General features: G+C 32.5%; 1 non-coding gene across 1 annotated transcript; it reads left to right on the top strand.

Annotated features, from left to right (window-relative positions):
- The first annotated feature begins 19,153 nt into the window (after nt 1-19,153).
- Nucleotides 19,154-19,260, top strand: LOC123613771 (U6 spliceosomal RNA). The gene has a single exon (XR_006721196.1). It is a non-coding gene; the product is annotated as a U6 spliceosomal RNA (small nuclear RNA).
- Nucleotides 19,261-19,513: the final 253 nt, after the last annotated feature.

Raw genomic sequence — 19,513 nt, 5'->3', positions numbered from 1 at the left:
TATTCTTCATTTATTTTGCTTTCATTTGACTTTCGCTTTTCCATTGAGTAGATATTCTCATTCGTGCAGATTTAGTGGCTTTTCTGACTAGATAACCTCAAGAGTTTTATAGATTTATCAAATTAAAAAACTGCCTTTTTTCTGTCTCACCAATGTCAAATTTACTGCATAACCACCAGTATCCAAGTAACTTGATATCTATCTTTCAATAAAGATAGCAAAAACATGTTTCTTGTTAATTGTTGGCATGAAATTAGATTGACAGACTTGATGTGATTCTTAGAATTTCACCTTGACAATATGTGCAAGTCTGGATTCAAAATAATTACAATAAAGATATTCTGAGAGAAAGAGATTGTCAAAAAAAAAAAAAAGCAACAACCAAATCTGGACTTAGGTAAAGTTAAACTTCATTTAAAATATTATCACAGTAAGGGAGGGAAGCTTGTAATAAAGGGAGTGCTCTGAGCATAAGATCTGCAAGGGGCTCAAAGGTCAGGCAGAAAGGATTTTTCTTTTATAGGGAGGTTTAAATGAGGCTAAAATGGGCCAGGCTAAATGGAGTTGTGGGATGGGTCAGTTGAGTAGGAAACTTCTTTTCCTGAGGTCTGTCTATTTTCTTTATTTTTTTTTCCAAGCACATTTTGTATTTTATTATATGTATCGGTACTTTTTAATTTTTTTTTAATTGAAGTATGGTCAGTTACAATGTATCAATTTCTGGTGTATAGCATAATGTCCCAGGCATGTATATACATACATATATTTATTTTCATATTCTTTTTCATTAAAGGTTATTACAAGATATTGAATATAGTTCCCTGTGCCATACAGAAAAAAACTTTTTTTTTAAATCTATTTCTATATAGAGCAGCTAACATTTGCAAATCTCAAACAGTCTTGTTGCTGGGGAAAGGGGGTGGGAAGGGACAAATTTGGCAGTCTATTTTCAAGAGTGCCCTTAAGGAGGGGTTGTTTCAAACTCCACTGCTGACCCTGACTGAGGGTTGGTCAATGTTGAGGAGCCAGAGGGGAAGGAAAGAAGCTCAAGTAAACTTTGGTCAAGTCAATTCCACTTGCAGGTGTTCTGTCGAGGTTGGTCAGTGAGTACAATCAGTTCTGTTAATCACTTATGAAGCAAAGAATTTGGGTGGTCTACATCTTATCTCATCATAGGTAAACATGAAATTTATCTAGTTCTGTAAGAAGACATTTCTTTGAAGTAAAAGTTTTCTTAGAATACAAAAGGGTAGGAAGATTTCCAAACTTTCACTTTTTTTCAGGAGCACATACTTCAAGTAACTGAGTGATAATCATCATACGTTGACGACTTTTGTTTTTCTTTTAACATTCAGGCATATGGCACATGCAACCTTTGTTCCGATGACAGAGCACTTCAGAAATATTACTGATAATGACATGTTTATCATCACACTTAGCTAAAAAGTACTTTGAAAGCAGACAAAAGTCAATTCTTACCGCCATTTATAAATGACACCACGTGACAAATTTACAACTATAGCAAAATCAGAGGTGATGGAACACTTTGTGGATTCATCTCACTTTTGCCATGGGATTGAAAGATACTGGGTTGCTGTTCCTTCAAAGAAGATACAGGCTGAAAAGATTAGGAGGAGTGGTGAACATCTGTGTCTGTCACTTATTTTGGATACAGGCTTCCAGTCATAGAGAGTAAGTAACACTTCAACTTCTGGAGTAAGTTCATAGCAGATTTGGTGTCCCATCTCCGATGCCAAATCTCTTTCAACAGATGACGCTGTCTTTTTTTAAATTTTCTTATACTTCTAAGAGAATTCAAGTCTTGATACTGTCACAGTCTTTTAAAACCAGTATGGACAAGGGATTGCGCTGACATTTCCTTATGAAAATTGCTTACCTCTACTCCCTGTGTGAACATCCATGCAAGAGTATAAACATTAATACAGTTGGTGCCAAACCTCCTTCTGCTATTGTGCAAGTATCTGGAATATTAAGTTATACGTTTTCTAAGGAATGTAGGTTTTGTATTTTTATACAACTAATTAAAATATACCTATCAGTTTGGGAAGTATCTACTACACAAGTAACACTGCAAGAAGTATATCCACTATCAAAGCACCTGAAGTTGTTTCATCTGCAGGTCTTTAATTTCCCTACATTGGAATAACATTTATTAATGTTTTAACTTATAAGAAGGGAAATTATAGCCTGAAATGATGTACATTTTTACTGTTTCACATTAGAATCTTGTTTTTCTTGGTCAAAGTCTATACTCTCAAAAGTAAATAGTAACCGACTATGTAACTGAGCAAAAACTTTTTTTAACCAAACACTTGGAAAAATCACTAAATTCCCCAAATTAAGCCTTGAGTAAATTATTCCAGGTTGCACAAAATAGCAATGTATTATTTGATTCAGTATGTTTACTTAACAGGTAGATTAAATTTATATTTTCTTATGGAGAAAGTATATGATGAATATATACTTAAATTTCATAAATATATGTGTTTTATGATGCATATACATATAAATTTTATAAAATTTCATATCATAAAATTTCTCCATAGGGAAATATAAATTTACTAAAGTCTTTATATTCTATAAACCCAATAATGCCTAAGGTGAATTCCTGACCATCTGACTTTATCTAATACCTACTCTTGCCCTCCCCCACAACACCTCCAAAACTAGAAACAAATGAAGCCATAAGGCCCAGAATCAATCATTTAAGTCTCCATTATTAAATTATTAGCAAATAAATACAAAGTTAAGTAAATTTACTCACTAACAGGTAGTACCATAATGGTAAATATCTTAATCCCTTTATTTCATTAAAACCATAAAGCTTTGCAATGAACATAGGAATGCAAATATCTCTTTAGGATACAGGTTTCAATTCTTTCGAATATATACCCAGAAGTAAGATTACAGGGTTATAAAGTAGTTCTATTTGTAATTTGTTGAGATACCTCCCTACTGTTCCCCATAGAGGCTACACCATTTGATATTCCCACCAACAATGTACTAGGGTTCCAATTTCTCAACATCCTCACCACCATTTATCTTTTGTTTTTTGATGACAGCAACATTAGCAAGTATGAGGTGATCTCTCATTTTGATTTTGACTTGCGTTACCCTGATAATTCCTGATGTTGAGCACTTTTTTATATCCTTGTTAGGCATAGTCAAATTATGGAAACAATCTAAATGTCTCCTGATAGATAAATGGATAAAGAAAATGTGGTTTAGATATACAATGGAATATTATTCAGCTTTAAGAAAGAAGGAAATCCTGCCACGTGAAACAACATGAATGTACCTGGAGGATATTACGCTACGTTGGAGCAGGCAACATCTGTTTGGAAAAGGCTGATCCTTAATCTCTTTTTACTTTTTTAAGGAGAAATTATCAAGTACCCCTTCTTTATCACTGAGCATTTTCTGAACAAAATACATACTTGAAATTAGTGTGTCATAAACGAGCAGAATCAAAATTAAAATATTAATATAATTGAGTTAATGAACAATTAAGCACTCAAATTTTAAAAAATTCATTGCACAGTTTCACAGTTTAACACAATGATAGTAATCCAGGTGACAGAACTCTGTTGGAAATATTCTAAGCACTCCCTTAGCAAAGCCATTACAGACTGACCAGCTGCTTCATATAATTTCTGTGATAAGCTACTGAAAATTTAATTGGTTTTAGCTCTAAAATATTTCTTCATAAAGTAAATACAACAGATAAATAAACCTCTTTGATTCATTTATTTATAGCAACTTAAGGAAGCTCATTAACATACTTCCTTTTCACATATTTGTATTAAATAGGAACGCTCAATGAAATATTGCAAGAATCTTTAAGAACTCATATTCCCTACCATAAAATCCTGTTTGTGGATGAAAAATCTGATTGAGTGAATTAAGTATTCACTTAATTTGCTGCCAGAAATAGCAAATCCTATTTTTGTCTCTTATTGAGATATAGTGAGAGTTGTTACAGAAATTTATATTTGTCTTGAATAATACTTTTCTTTAAATCTTAGAAATGCTACTTCTTCATAATAATTTAATTTGAGAATTAGCTACATGACCATATTTCAAGTGTTTTAACATCATTTACCATTTCTGTTTACTGTGAGTTTCCTTGCTCATGTTAAGTGGTTCTTTTGCATGAATCATGATTTGTAAGCAAGAGAAACAAAGTTCTAGTAAGAGATAAACCCAAATTTTGCTTGTAATTCAAACACAGATCTCATTTGATCAATAGGTTACAGTAGATAGAATTTTCACTTCTACTTTAAGTATATAAAATATCCTATGTTAGTATACCCAGAAGTCACCTTGACTTCTTTTCTCTTGAATCCGTTCCTTAACCTACATCTCACATTAGCTCATGTTCTTATTCTCTGTGATGTTTTCTCTCTTGATTTTCCTTCCAATTAGATGTGAAGTCAAGTATCTGTTTCCTCAGTGATGACTCTTGTTTTGAACCAAATTTCTGTCACATTTTCCCACAGCTTTTTCACTATCCCAAACATTTGGTGGGATAAAACAATATTTACACATATAGCAAACTTACACATTGAGAATAAATACTAGGAGGGGGCAATTTCTTGAAAATATGATTTGCCCGTGTGTGTGTGTGTGTGTGTGTGTGTGTCTTCCAGGACCACTGATGGACAGTTCTCGTTCTTCGTTATATACAGTCCAATCCTCTTAGCTGAGATCACAGCATCCCTCAGGAGGTCCTTTAAATCTACCTTCCCCACCTCTTCTCTGAATATTAGCACTTCTCATTTACCCTTCAAGCCTCCTTCAGTCTATCTGCCATGCCTTAACATTCTAGCTCTGAATCCACTTTCCAATTTTGTATATAATTCACAAAACTGTTAAAAAATTACTTACCAGTCAAGCCAAGGGAGATAGTAAAGTGTCTAAAAAGGGTTATACAATAAATTTCTGATTATCGAGTGTGCACATGTGTGTGCACTTGTACTCATTTAAGCTTTTTTCTTATAGACATCCAAGGAGGGTATTGTTAAATATATTTTCTAAATTCTGGAATCTCAGAATGACTTTGTTATTGCTTGCATAGATGAGCTGGAATGCAGAATTTCAAATTTTGGGCCAAAACCAAACTCCCTAAAAAAAATCTATTGATACCATTGGTAACACTATATACGTTTTAGTTTTTACACCTCTGGAATTGTTTTTTAAAGTCTTTTTTTTTCTGTTTAAATTCATTCAGAGCAATAATATTTATTATGACTATATATATATATACACACACACATACATATATATGTATATATATTATATATACACACACACATACATATATATGTATATATATTATCCTCATTTTTGCTTTTCACTATTGTATTCTTTTGCTATTTTCTTCATTTTTTTCTGTAAAAAAATGTATTGTGAAACCCATCAAATTCATTCTCCACAATATTTTTATATTTTATTCATCATTAGATTGGCTGTTTGGTACTTCTAAGTTTCCCCCTTTTTCTGCTTTTTTCCTAAAATGACCTATTTTTGATGGACCAGAATATAAAGGAAATAATATAAGTGTTTCCAGAACCAAAATGCATCTTAAGAAACTAAATATTACACAGGCAGTTTTATTTCCTTGTGTATCATTCCCTAACCCCAATCACAGTCCCTTCTTCCCTCCCAGAAGAAAGTGTCACCCTGAAATCAGAGCACATAGAACCTGTAATTTACAGTTTTATTATGCATGTTCATGTTGCAAATTATACATTTTATTAATTGCAAAAATTGTAAATGTCATCTCCATGGTATCCTATTGTACAACCCATCTTCACAATGCATCATTTCCTAATAATTATCTTTATAATATTTATCCAGGTATATAAATAGCTTCTGTTAATTTTCACTTCGGTATAGCATTATTTTATTCAAATATATATATATTTATAAATCCATTCTCCAGATGGTAAATATTGGGGTGATTCACAGCATTTGCAAGTGCAAAAATTTATTTCGGTACGTGTTGCTTGTGCATATATATGAGTAACTCTTAAGTATATAAATAAGAGCCAAATTACTCTGTCAAATGATATGAACCTCTTCATTTTACTGGGCATTTCGAACTTTGTCTTAAGTGGGTTGTAGAAATGGATGCACTGGCAGTGTATAAAATTTTAGCGGTCCTACATACTCATCAATTATTACTCTTTTTTGACAAATTTTTAAATCTGGGAAGTAATGAATAGTTTTGCTCAATCGAAGTTTGAATATGTGTTTGATTATTAGCAATTTGGAACATCTTTGCACATGCTCACTTGAGTTTTCCTCTAAATGATTTATATGTCCTCTGTATTCTACAGGGAATTTTTTTTTAGGTTTTCAGTTTTCCATATATTTTCTCCAAATCTATCACTTGTGGAACATGACAAATCTGCATGTTATGTTCTGAACTAAATAAATAAGCATTCATATAAAAATATATGCATTTACTTTTACCCACACATATATATGCCACATCGATGTATATAAATGTACAATTTTATATATACACATACTACACATTATACACATTTTTATACCCACTTACATATATGTAAATAGTATTTTCCCACTTTAACACACAGACACCCATACACACTTGCACACATACACGAGAGAGAAGTATCTGAAAAGACGCTGAAAAGATGCTGATGGAAAAGGTGATTATGATACTGATGAGATATAATTACAGGTGAGGTGATTATAAGCATATTTCATATGTAATTAATGTTTTCACTTCTTGAATAATCAATTTAGTTGTTAGGTAAAAGTATAGTGTACACTAAGAAAAATTAATAGGTTATGTATTGTCACATAATTAAAAAATATTCATGGCTAAAACTCAAATCTTCCTTTCTAATAATCAACAGGATATATTTGGTATTCTTGTGTTTACTTCTGGAAACCACAGACCTGATTACCCTCTTGTAGTCAATTTTTTTGGAATAAGACAACCTTAAAATGACCTCTTCACATCTCTGAGGTTAAGGTATATTTTAGTTTCAAAATCTCCATTTCTCAAATAATTTAAAAGACTTATACATAGTTTCACAGATCAATCCTACACTAAATATAAAATCAAAATCATAGCATCATATATTTGATAAAATATAGACAACATCTCAAACTTTACTAGAATTATTATAAAGTATAAGATGCCAAGATCTGAAAGCCTGAAAAACTAATTTGAAATTTAAATTAAGAAATAAAAGCATGGTTGTATAAACTTTTTTTTCTAATGGAAAACATAGCAAAGAATTAATATGGAAGTTTTTTTTTTTTCACAGTAACAATTCTGGAGTTGGTGTGTAATTTTTTTCCAAATCTTTCTATTAATATTTAAAAAAAATGCTAGAATGGCATATTACTAATACTAAAACCTTGTTCTCAGAGATCTATATTAATGCAGTATGAAATTTCCTTCCTAGGGGAAAGGGCAACATTTACATTACAGAAACTTTTTTAAAATGTCATTTTACCATATTAGAAATTCTAGGCACTATTGTGTAATTGTACATATATTTTACTTTATTTGTTCAGGGATTTTTTTTTCAGTGAAATTAATGAAGCAAAACTTTTATTACATGCTTTAATAAATAAAAGTCATGCATAGCTTTCCATTGCTCATAAGACAGAACATTTCTTCTCATTAAACACAGTTTTTTCCCATTGTTTCCCAATTCCCAATTTTATACCCCTAGACACACTATTCTATTTATTGTTGGTATGGAAATCCACCTTCATTATTATTATATTATAATATTTATTTATTGTATTTAAATAAATGTACTTAATTTATTATTTATCATATTATAATAAATATGAAGACGATGAGGTTTGTTAGCTAGTCTTGCATACTCCAGTGACAAGAGGGTGAGTACATTTCTCCCGTAGTCTTTATCGCACCTGTGCCAAACCTGATTCTTTTTGTACAGCAAAACAATATTCATTTACTTTTATTCAGGCAAATGAATATAATACGGTAACATCAAAAACTGCTGATGTTTTTGGGCAATATCTTAAATAGTTATATCTAAGCTTCTTTGATACTTACTGTCATTGCTTCAAGATCACACACACACACACACACACACACACACACACACAAAGTAGGTTCAGGAGCCATATATAATCAAGGAACATGACTGTCACAAGGCCTGGCGCCTTTCACTTCTGAGTGAACTGCATAGAAATCAGCATCTGCACAATGGGCTATTCACCTCTACTGTATATCCTTTGGAGATCTGGTTATATATTCATATATAAATATAGTCTAATACTGCCTTTATTTAATTATTCAGTCTGAGATTTATCTTTGCTTATTATTTTGGGTAAGATGTTGCTAAGATAAGATTGAATTCACTGTGAAACACAATAATGAATGAAGTTTGAGTAGCAGATAGATTTTTTCACAATGCTTACGTTAGCATTCTTTTTCAGGTTTGTATCTTAAGTGACCTAAACATTTATATTAACCTTAAGCATTAAGAGTTTTTAAATGCCTTATACGCTTAAAAAAAAAGTGCACTGATGCTAAATCATTAACGTAATCAGCGACAAGAGATCTGCTTGAAGTATAGAATTTACCCAGGAAAAGGATGTCAGTAAGCCGTGTTGAGTTCCACAAAGCAGGTGCAAAACAGCAAACAGAACCATCACTCAAAATGACACATTTCAAACCCAAAGAAATGAGAGATTTATGTCAATTGAATTCAGCTAACATTCTGTATAAAATGGACTTGAAAACTCCGTAAGGTAACTTTGTCTCCAGGCATGGCATTTTAATACATTATTAGAACTTTATAGGTAATGCAAAATTTGAGCTGTACCTAGGGTAGCCAAATCAAAGATGTTATGGTAAGTAGTAATCAACCCGTAGTATTGATTATGCTAGAATAATGTTATAATGCAAAGAAGCCCTTAATTGATAACATGTAAAAAAAGTTACCTGGAAAATAAAATTTGTTAATTCCAACAGAAAAAGAGTCCTAAAAGAAGATGCCATCATACTTTAAATGAATACACAATGTCAATCAAAGTGTCCCACATTTTAATAATAGCTAGATTTGAAATATTTATTAAACAAAATCTGGATACTATAAATTATACAATAGATTATCTAAGACCACAAACACCAAATGTCAGGTAATGTCTAAGGGACTGGGACTGAGAAAAACATAAAAGGATGCAAGGTGTCAGTTCTGGAAAGATTTTAAGTTGGTAGTGGGGTATTGAAGAGAATTCCAGTGAGAGTGCAGGCAGTAATAATGCGCACAATATGCATTTTTATTTAGAGGTCATTACAAGTAGCTGGGTAATTTAGAGGTTTATGTTTTTATTATAAAATTATGATAAATAATTGTGAGAATCAGCTGAATATTGGAGAGTAGTTCTCTCTATTTATGCTTCTAGGAAAGGACATGAATATTTAATAAGTGCAAAACTGTGTCTGGTTCCTGGCTTTGGAAAATAAAATCTCTTTTACTCCTCCATAGGCTCCCCCATTTTCTATAATATGTCTACTTAACTACTAGGTGAGGAGTAACTGACAACTTAAATATGATTCTTCTGAGGACTAAAAACAAGAAAACACAAAATGCTGTCTCCACCTTTTTTTCTTTTACCTTATTTACTTTTCCAGAATGCTGTGAATGCTAGCAGAGCCACTTCAGAGCACATCTTAAATGAAGTGAATGGTAATTCTATGCTCAACGATAGTGTTTTATGTATAAAATTAGCAGTTAGATCTTCCAGAGAAGGTGGCCATTTAACTGGTTAATTTAATTAGCTGGTAAAGTCAGGAGGAAATTTTTGTATATTGAAAGATAAAAAGAGGTTATTCCTTCTTTTTTTAAAATTTCAAGATGATTTTAAAAAGCAGTTTTAGGTTTATAATAAAATTGAAAGGTAAGAGATTTCCTACATGTCCACTTCCCCTACACCTGTATAGCTTCCCCCATTATCAATATCCCTCATCATAATGGTACATTTTTCACCAAGGATGAACCAACATTGTTAACACATCATAAGCACCCCAACTCTGTACTTTACATTAGAGTTTCCTGTTGGTGTTGTACGTTTTATAGGTTTGGACAAATCGTTATTAAAATATCATGCAAAATATTTTCATTGCACTAAAAATATCCCTGTGCTCTGTCTATTTTTCTCCCCCAATTTCCTCACAAACACTAATTAAAAGAAAAAAAATTTCTCCATAGTTCTGCTTTTTCCAGAATGGCATATGGTTGGAATCATATAATATTTATGTTTCTCAGACTGGCTTCTTTTCACTTAGAAATAAGCATTTAATTTTCCTCTATGTCTTTTCCTGGCTTTATAGCTCATTTCTTTTGAGGGCCGAATAATGTTCCATTGTCTGGATGTACCATTTTATTCCTCCATTACTGAAGGACATCTTGGTTTCATCCAGGTTTCGGCAATCATGAATAAACTGTTATGAATGTCCAAGTGCAGATTTTTGTGTGAACATAAGTTTACAACTCCTTTAGGTAAATACCAAAGAATGTGATTGCTGAGTTTGTTAAGTATGTAAGAAACCACCAAATTGTCTTCCACAGTGGCTGTACCATTTAGCATTCCCATCAGCAATAAATGCAACTTCCTGATGCTCCATGTCTTTGCTAGCCTTTGGGGTTGTCCGTGTTCTGGATTTTGGCCATTCTAATATTTGCATAATAGAATCTTGTTCTAATTTGCATTTCCCTAATGGCATGTGATGTGGAGCATCTTTTCATATGCTTATTTGCCATCTCTGTATTTTCTATTTCTTCTTTAAATAATTACTTAATATCATTATTAGGGTGCTTATATTTGCATATAAATTAGTATTTCAAATAGTTACTCATTAAGGCTGAAATTTTATTTTACCTCTGAAGCTGGGAAAAACACATGAACTTAGTCTTCAATACAGATGACACATTTTTCTGCTAATTTCAGAAATGATAAAACTGAGTCAAGTAGTTTACAGAAAATATGAAACAATCTGCAGATTCATCAATTACAAAATAGCAAATATAAAGCAACATTCATAATTTCTACAAAATTGAAACTATCTGACATAAAACGTTTGCCTTAAGGAGTAGAATTCTGTCCTGATTTAAATTACATTTTCTTGCATTTTTTTCCAAAGAGTAAATTTGTTTAGATCTCTTCTGAGTAATAAAATAATTTAAAATTTAATTGTGGTAGAAAGTAAAAGGCAAAGAGACTTAAAATGGCAAAAAAAAAAAATCTAACTTAGGAGATACAAGGACTAGTTTGTTTGGCTTTCTTCTGAGTCCAATGGTTGAACCATCATTGTGATTTTGTGGGATTGTTATGAGTGTTAGTGAGCTATCACGTTAAAATACCTACCCCAGGACAGTGCTGGTACTCAATCAGTATTAACTGTATTTGAATTCTAGCTTGTCTTTACAGAGACTTTCATGGAGGTGACTGATCCACACACATTGAATGATCAATAATTTTGAAAAATAAAATCAAAGTGAGTCTGAACTTTGAAGACCTCTAGCGACATAGTTTTTCCTTTTTTTAACCTAATAGATAAAAGAGACCCTCAAAAGAGTATGACCAGGGAAATTAAAATATGCCAATGTTGCTTTAACATTTAATCTGATTTGATTGGCAAGTGAATGTGTGTATATGTGTGGCATTCATATGATTGTAGGAACAAAGAACGATTAATAAAGGGTCCCTGAAAACTCTACTGGTCGGGATGGAAGGCAAACATCTTGATTCCTTCCAGATTTTTTTTTCTTTTTTGGCAGATGATCATGACCACTTTTCCGTATTGAATTTTATGATCTGTATGTGATAATAAGTTTCTCAGTATGCTCAGCTGGATGATTCTCTTCTTTTCCTGACAGTTCACACAAATAGCAATAAACTTATCTGATGCCTGCTGCTTTCTTTATGTCATTTGGAAATGAGTTACTGTTACACTTTCAGCATAAATTGAATTCTCTCCTTTTCACCATGGATTTGAGTGGTCTGGTACTTTAGCATTTTTTCTTTTATGTTACAGAATATTATTTAGTCCAAAGTGATGCACTGTAGGAAGAGTGCCATATAAATCCTGTTGCTATTGTGGAATCTGGGATTTATCTCCATGGACACTGAGCCAAGCTAACAGTCAGGGTTTCATAGCCCAACATTGGCTGAGGATCGAGAACCTAAGCGGTCTTTATTTAAAATTAAGTGACTATAAATTAAGCAAACATGGCGTGTATTACATAAAGAACTAACTATCAAATTTTCTCTACAGTAACATGTTAAAGAGATTATTAGAATTTTCAGAATTTGCTTAAAACAGGAAAGATGATTACTTTCTCCAATCTTAGTATCTATAGATTAATAATTTTGATGCTTATACTAACATACACATATGATAATGAATTAGATATAATGAATAATGGCATATTTATTAATCTAGAGTAAAAAGCTAATATAACAAGCCTCTCTATTGACTTTAAAGCAGTAAAAATTCTCCAACTGTATTTATATCTATATTTAAAAATAAAAGAAAAAAATACTGGTATAAAGTGAAAATGTTTAATCAACCAATTAAATTATATAAAAGTACTACATTAAGAAGACTACTTTTTTCTGTATTCCGTTTTACTAGAAATATAGCTTTTCAATGTGGGTTGCTGTGAGGGTCCTAGGTTCAGATTCTTATGTTCCAGGAAGAAAGGCATCTTTACTAAATTGTGAATCTGCCTTGCTTACTGTTTCACTCACCTGTCAACCTATACACTCATTCTAGAGGGCTGTGGGTAGGCTGGGTTTTAAATGGCATAGATAAAATTTTATTTCATCAATGGTAGATTGACCTTTACTTATTATTTTCCTCAGCATTGCAGTAAAGTAAATCTTAATTTACTAATGATATGATATAATCATTACCCAGATGCTAATTAAATGCATGTATGTTACTATTGCAAGCATGCTTAACTTCAAATAAATTAGGATAACAATGTCTATAAAGAGCCTCATGTGATATTCAGTATATAATACATTTTCAACAATTTAAAATTATGTGAAATGTGACAATAATAAGTAATTCTTTAAAAATGATTTTAATTAAGGCTTATAAGGGCTTATAATGCCAAAGATTGTATTTTACACACACCTGAGGTTGTAGCAACTATCCCTATGCTTCTCCAGTATACCAATTTGATTGTTTCTGATTTGGACTTGGTCTGTCTAAACTACTAATGCAAGGCAGGGATTCTAAATCATTTTGGATGTCTCTGAAAATATTGGCCAAACTTTTTCTTTAGGCTTTTTGACCAAGCCCTTATTCTGCTTGGCCCAGGTAATGTTTTCTGTTTCTTGCCAATAAAACAATGTGCTGCATTGGTGGAACCCAAACACTGCCTGAGAAAGCACTGAAACCCTTTAATCAAAACAAAACAAAACAAAACAAAACAAAACAAAACAAAACAAAACAAAACAAAAGACAGAAAAAAAAAAGTCTTTTGAAGCCTGCTTACTTTTAAATAGGAACAGCAATAATTATCGATGTGTATGTCAGAGTTTCAGTCAAGACTTGAATCAAATGTGACAATATAAAATGAAAATCTGTTGTCTTTCTATATTCAGCTTTAGTAGCTGAAGAACATATTGGAAAGTTGAGTGTTGTAGAAGTGGAGGACATATTTAGAGACAAATTTCCTGCTAAAGCACCAGAAATCATCTGTTGCTTTGTTTAAAGTTATGTTGCAAAGTCCAACAGCCTTGAGAGTGAGCTCATTTTTCAAATGGAGTAAAAATAATTGTCAATATTTAGCAAAAAATAAGTATGTTAGATTAGCCTATGGACTAATGTTGGCATTAATAACATTAGTAAAAACTCTAAAGATATAAACAATAAATATTTGTTACCAGATTTCCTGTTCAGTTTCTCATATTGATCATATAAAATTTCTTGTGGTCATCTTGTAATGAAGCTGCTTGACTTCCTCCCAAAATATAAACCCACTAAATTATTTTCTGTGTTCGCCTTCTCTTCTGACAATTATAGCAAAATGGCACATAAAGTTACTCTAATTTTTGTGACAAATCCTTCAATTATTGTACGTGTGATTTTATTTTCTTTCTTGAATAATTTCAAGAATTATGACATTAGCACCAAAAATAATTGCTGGCTGTTCTTTACCTTTCTAAAAACCAGATGTAAGAAAATGTCAAACATGTGGGGTCACAAATGTCAGTAATTATCTATCCCATGGGTTCTTTTAGTCCACAGGGATTGGACATCTTCCATTCACACTCTCCTTGATCTAGTTGGTTATTAACACTGTTATTCCCTTTATTCACAAACTTTTGAGGGAAAAACAATGCAAGAGAAAGAGATGATCATTTTGACATTGGTCCCTTGTAAGCAAAAAGAAAAAAATACTCAGTTTAATGAGATAGTCATAAAATGGGAGATTTCTTCTCTTTTTCTGAGATAGTAATGAAGGACATACATATGGCTTAATATATAGATATACCTGGTGTGTAGAGCCCAAATTAGTATTTCCACCTTGCTGGCTCTCTTTTCAAAATACAAAAACATACAATCAAATGCTTTCTGCAATAATGAAAATAAATATACTATAGTCAAATGTATATTTAAAAATATATTTGAAAAAAGAAAAACCTCTGTGGGATAAGTAGCATTTTTTTCATTTTAAATAAAGAAAAAAACGAGTCTCAGGCTTTAAATATTATTTAAAAACTCACACAGTAAAACTCATATTTAAACTTCAAAGCCCACTCAATTTCTAGTATATCATGGAATAGGATGATTGCCCTGATATGAAGGTTTAGTCAGAAAGTATAGTTCCATATCTCAAATTTCAAAATGGAGCGGGTTAAAATCCTAGCAAGTGTCTTGGTGACAATATTGCTAAAATGGAGTGGAGAGAACCATAGATTATTGGAATGAAAATTATTTTCAAACATAGGACAAATGAAAATAAAAATGTATTTAATTAAAAATGAGTTTAATGTTGCCCAGGATGCTAGAGAGACAATCTGAACTATGTAAGAAAGTCCCCAAGCTGGGGATTAGGGGTGTTACAGCTGGTCACTTGATAGTAGCTTGGTAGATATAAGATTGGTTTTAAGGAAAAGCGTTTTTCTGGGGGATGAGTATGGGAGAGGATAGACTGAGAAACAGTGGCTCCGATAAGAAACAAAAGAATGTATACACATGATCATGAGGCAGGTGACTGTGGAGCATTGAGAAGCATCAATGCTAAGGTAAGTTATATAGAAAACAGAACAAAAAGACAAAGTAATAAAGAAATAGAAAGCATTTGAGAATGTTACGATTCAAGATTTAATTGTTTGGACATGTTTATCAAAGAAGAAGCTGAATATTACTTGTTTTAGTGTTATACCACACATATATATATATATATCCCTCTTCTTGTCATAAATCTCCTCCAGGCGACATATTATGTACATGTGAAAATCAATGAACTTTCATGATATGAAGTAACTACATGATTAATTAGACCTGTAAAGAATGGATTTAAATTTATTACTAAAGTACATTCTTTTAAAACAGGTAGTTTAAAAAGATATTAAATGATGATAAAGTGTTAGAATGAAAAATATATCACCACGTTTTCAAAACAAAAATTCCATTTTAATAATCTTTGAGCTTATCACCAGATTTACCTTTCAGACATTTATCAAGAAAACAATTAAAATGTTTTAAATGTCTTCTAACCTAAAGAATATTCAGAGAATGGATTTCTGTATATATAACAATGTCCATGTAATTCAAGTAGCATCATTTTAGCTATGACGCCACTATATATGGCTCTATCACTTGGATAAACAAACTTTAAACACACAAATATTAAGAAATTAAAAATATTGGAATTTAAATAGTGAGGTTCATGGGGATTTGATAGTATTCTTGACTGCAGTTAAATTCATAGATCTAATACCTTTTCTGTAAGATGAGGGAAGCTTTAAAGAGCTTTCTTGGACTTCAGGCCAATAAGATCTACATCTTTTTCTGCTTTAGTTTTATTTTAGTTGCATGTTTCTCCAAGTGCAATGCATTTATGATAAGAAATAAAAATGACAAAAGAGATTATAATGAAAAGCCACGCCTTGTTTGTTCTCAATCTCAGTCTGATGTACCAGAAACTGCTTCTTTTAACTCTTTTCAGTTTTATTCCTTCTGATGTTACCTCAATAACTATGTAAAATAGTTATACTTATTTCTTGATTTAATAACTATGATATTGTGATTAATAAAAATAAATACATACTGGGTTTTCACCCCTGTTTCTGGGACAGAGTTACTAAAAGTCTTGGAATTTCCTGTATGATGACAGCAATAATCTTGTTTTTGTCATATTGCTGAGGGTATATTGAACCACATCCAAGGATGGGTACTGGCTGCCCAGGGACACAACTGTGTGATTAGAGGGTCAAGACTTTCATTTCCATCCCCATCTGCCTGGGAGGTGAGGGGGGCTGTGTAATGAAGCCTCCATCAAAGCCAAAAAGGATAGGATTTGGAGAACTTCCAGGGTGGTGAACACATGAAGATTTAGGGAGAGCAGTGCACTCAGAGAGGGCATGGAAACACCTCACCCTTTCTCCACACTGTGCCCTAGGCATTGCTTCCATGTGGCATCTCTTCTACTTGGCTGTTCCTGAGTTATATCCTTTCATGATAAATTGGGAGTCAAGTTAAGTGTTCCCTGAGTTCTGTAAGCAGCTCTAGCAAATTAATAGAACCCAAAGAGGAGGTGGTTAGAATCTCCAATCTACAGCTAGTTGGTCAGAAGCACAGGTAACAATCTGGACTTGCAACTAACATCTGAAGTAGAGGTGAAGTCCAGTGTTACAGGACTGAGTCCTTAACCTGTGGGATCTGTTACTACCTTCAGGTAGACAGTGTCAGAATTGAGTTGAATTGTAGGACACCCAGCTGGTGTCCTAGAATTGCTTGGTGGTGTGGGGAATCACGGTCCCCAGACACACTGGAATTGAATGGAATCCGAACTGGGTGCAGAATCTTAACAACTTTAGACAATATCCAGTAGATATCATATGAACACTGAGGATTTAGATTATTTACATTATTTCTTTGACCCAACGTTTAATAAACAAATTATTACTCCTTTTAGTTGTACTTTTGGTAAGAGTTTTAATGTTATATTTTTAGATATTATACTCAAACATACTTTGAAGCAATATGTATTCAATATATCTTGTAATTCTACAAATTTTAAGATAAATACATGCCTACCTATATTCTCAAACATCTTCTCAACTATTAAAATTTCCAGTTACACTCATAATTTTATACTTTTTAGGCCACCGCTGTTCACATTTTTCTTAAAATCATAATAAAATAAGAATACAAACTTTGAAATCACAGTTACGTTTTCTACCACCACTACATTTTCTACCACCATCGAATGTTGCCACTGGAAAGCATCTAGGAGATTACTGTGCACTGGTTACCAGTCCCAGGGGAGGACTCTCAACACCTCCACCCACAGCATCGTAGTATCAGAGTCATAAGAACACAACCCAGTCAAGCAATGGATGAAACAACACTTACTCACATGCGAAAGAGATAGAGTGAGATCACCTTAAATAGTGGGCATTGGTCCCTCAGGGTGAGCGGGTCTCTCTTGGAGCCAACCCAGGGCAATTTGTCTACATGCACCCTCCCTGATGAGGACAGATGTGACAGTGGGGTTGTCAGGCATCATATGTTGTACGCACTTCAAGCAGACAAAAGAGCATCCATTAAGCCTGAAACAGGGTAAGATACTGCCACATGAGGTGATAAGCCCCGCACAGGCTGTGTGGGTTCTCTATCTCTTGGTCAGAAAGTGTTGCAAGCCCCAGGCCCAGTCCTGAGTGACCCAGTGAGGGCGGAAGGATGGCAGGCACAAGGAAACTGCCTTTCCCGACAGAAAGTCCAATTTAAATCCACTTCTTTTCTTGCATAAATAACTTTGTTTTTGTCACATTCAATAAGCTTTTCAGATCTCTTTATTCTTAATGTTTAAATTTTTGTGAAAACTTTCTGTGTTTGTTTGTTTGTTTTTCCATTTTGGTCATTGAGTATAATCTTCAAATATAAATATGTGGTTTAGTTTCTAAGCATTTTTTATATCATTTCTTTAATATATTTTCCTCCTGGTATTGTCTGTTCTCTCTTCTAGAGCCTTCTACTCAGCTCTTTTCGGAACTTTGGATGACATTACTTCTGTTTTCCATTTTTATTTTTATTTTTTTAGCTTTTAAACACATTTCCTCAAATACATTTTTAGCATTAATAAAAAGTTTAACTCTGTATACTTAATATGTATTGATGTTTATTCTATGTATGTATATATACGTATGTATGTATGTGTATTTATTTATATACACACACACAAGTTCCTGTGTGTATAAATTTTTCAACAGTGAAAGCAGCTCAATCCATCTCTTGAAAAGTGGATATATTACATACATTCCACATACATATATCAACTTTAAGAAACTAATGCCAAGTGAAATATGAAGCAAAGTGAGATATATAAAAATAGCCAAACAATGCGTTATCTAGGAACATAGACAAATTACATATATAACTTACAATACATAATTAAGTTATATATATATTCATAATATATTTATTTGTATATATGTATAATTTTGGCTTCCTAAGTAATGAAAGAGAATGGAAGACAATGGAATGGTTTGTGTGGAAAAAAGGCAAAAAATCAGTAAATTAGAAAAAAAGTTGTTTCATAGCCCCATGATGAAAATCTCTCTGTGTGATCATATAACAAAATGCACCTAACTAATGCATATTAATTTATGTTCAGTAAATTTGTCACTGTTCTTACAGATAAGGGCTTGTTGTCTGACTTGCATAGAAGCCAAAGCTATCACACTGGCTTTTGAGAAAAGTAAGAGCTTTACTGAGAGGTCAGCTAGCAAGGAGACAGGACTCAGAGCTCAAACCCCAAATCCAAATTCTTCTTAATATTAACTCAATAGAACACCATCTCTCCATTTGATGGAATTCCTGAAGCTTTACATGGGAATTACTTTGAGAAGAACCACTCAAGTGTTTACTTCAGTAGCACATATACAAAAATTGCAGTGATGCAGAGAAGCTTAGCATGACCTTTGTGCAAGAATAACATGTACATTTGTGTACTTTATTTTTTTTTACTGTTTATTTGGTCCAGAGATTTTGTTAAAGTCATAAAAAATTTTGGAAATAGATGTTGGTGATGGTTGCACAACATTGTGAATGTAATTAATACCACAGAATTTATGCTTAAAAATTGTTAAAGTAGCAAATTAGATACATGTGAAATAAGATTTCAAAAATACAGCTAATCTGTAGAGGTTTCATTACATTGCATCGTCATTCCTCAATCTCCTTACTCTTGTAATGGAAAATTGGAAATTAATTAGAAAG

This window comes from Camelus bactrianus, chromosome 14 (genome assembly GCF_048773025.1).
Source record: "Camelus bactrianus isolate YW-2024 breed Bactrian camel chromosome 14, ASM4877302v1, whole genome shotgun sequence".
In the NCBI taxonomy this organism is placed as follows: Eukaryota; Metazoa; Chordata; class Mammalia; order Artiodactyla; family Camelidae; genus Camelus; species Camelus bactrianus.
The sequence above is the reverse complement of the archived record's forward strand: the minus strand, read 5'-3'. Positions and strand labels throughout refer to the sequence as shown.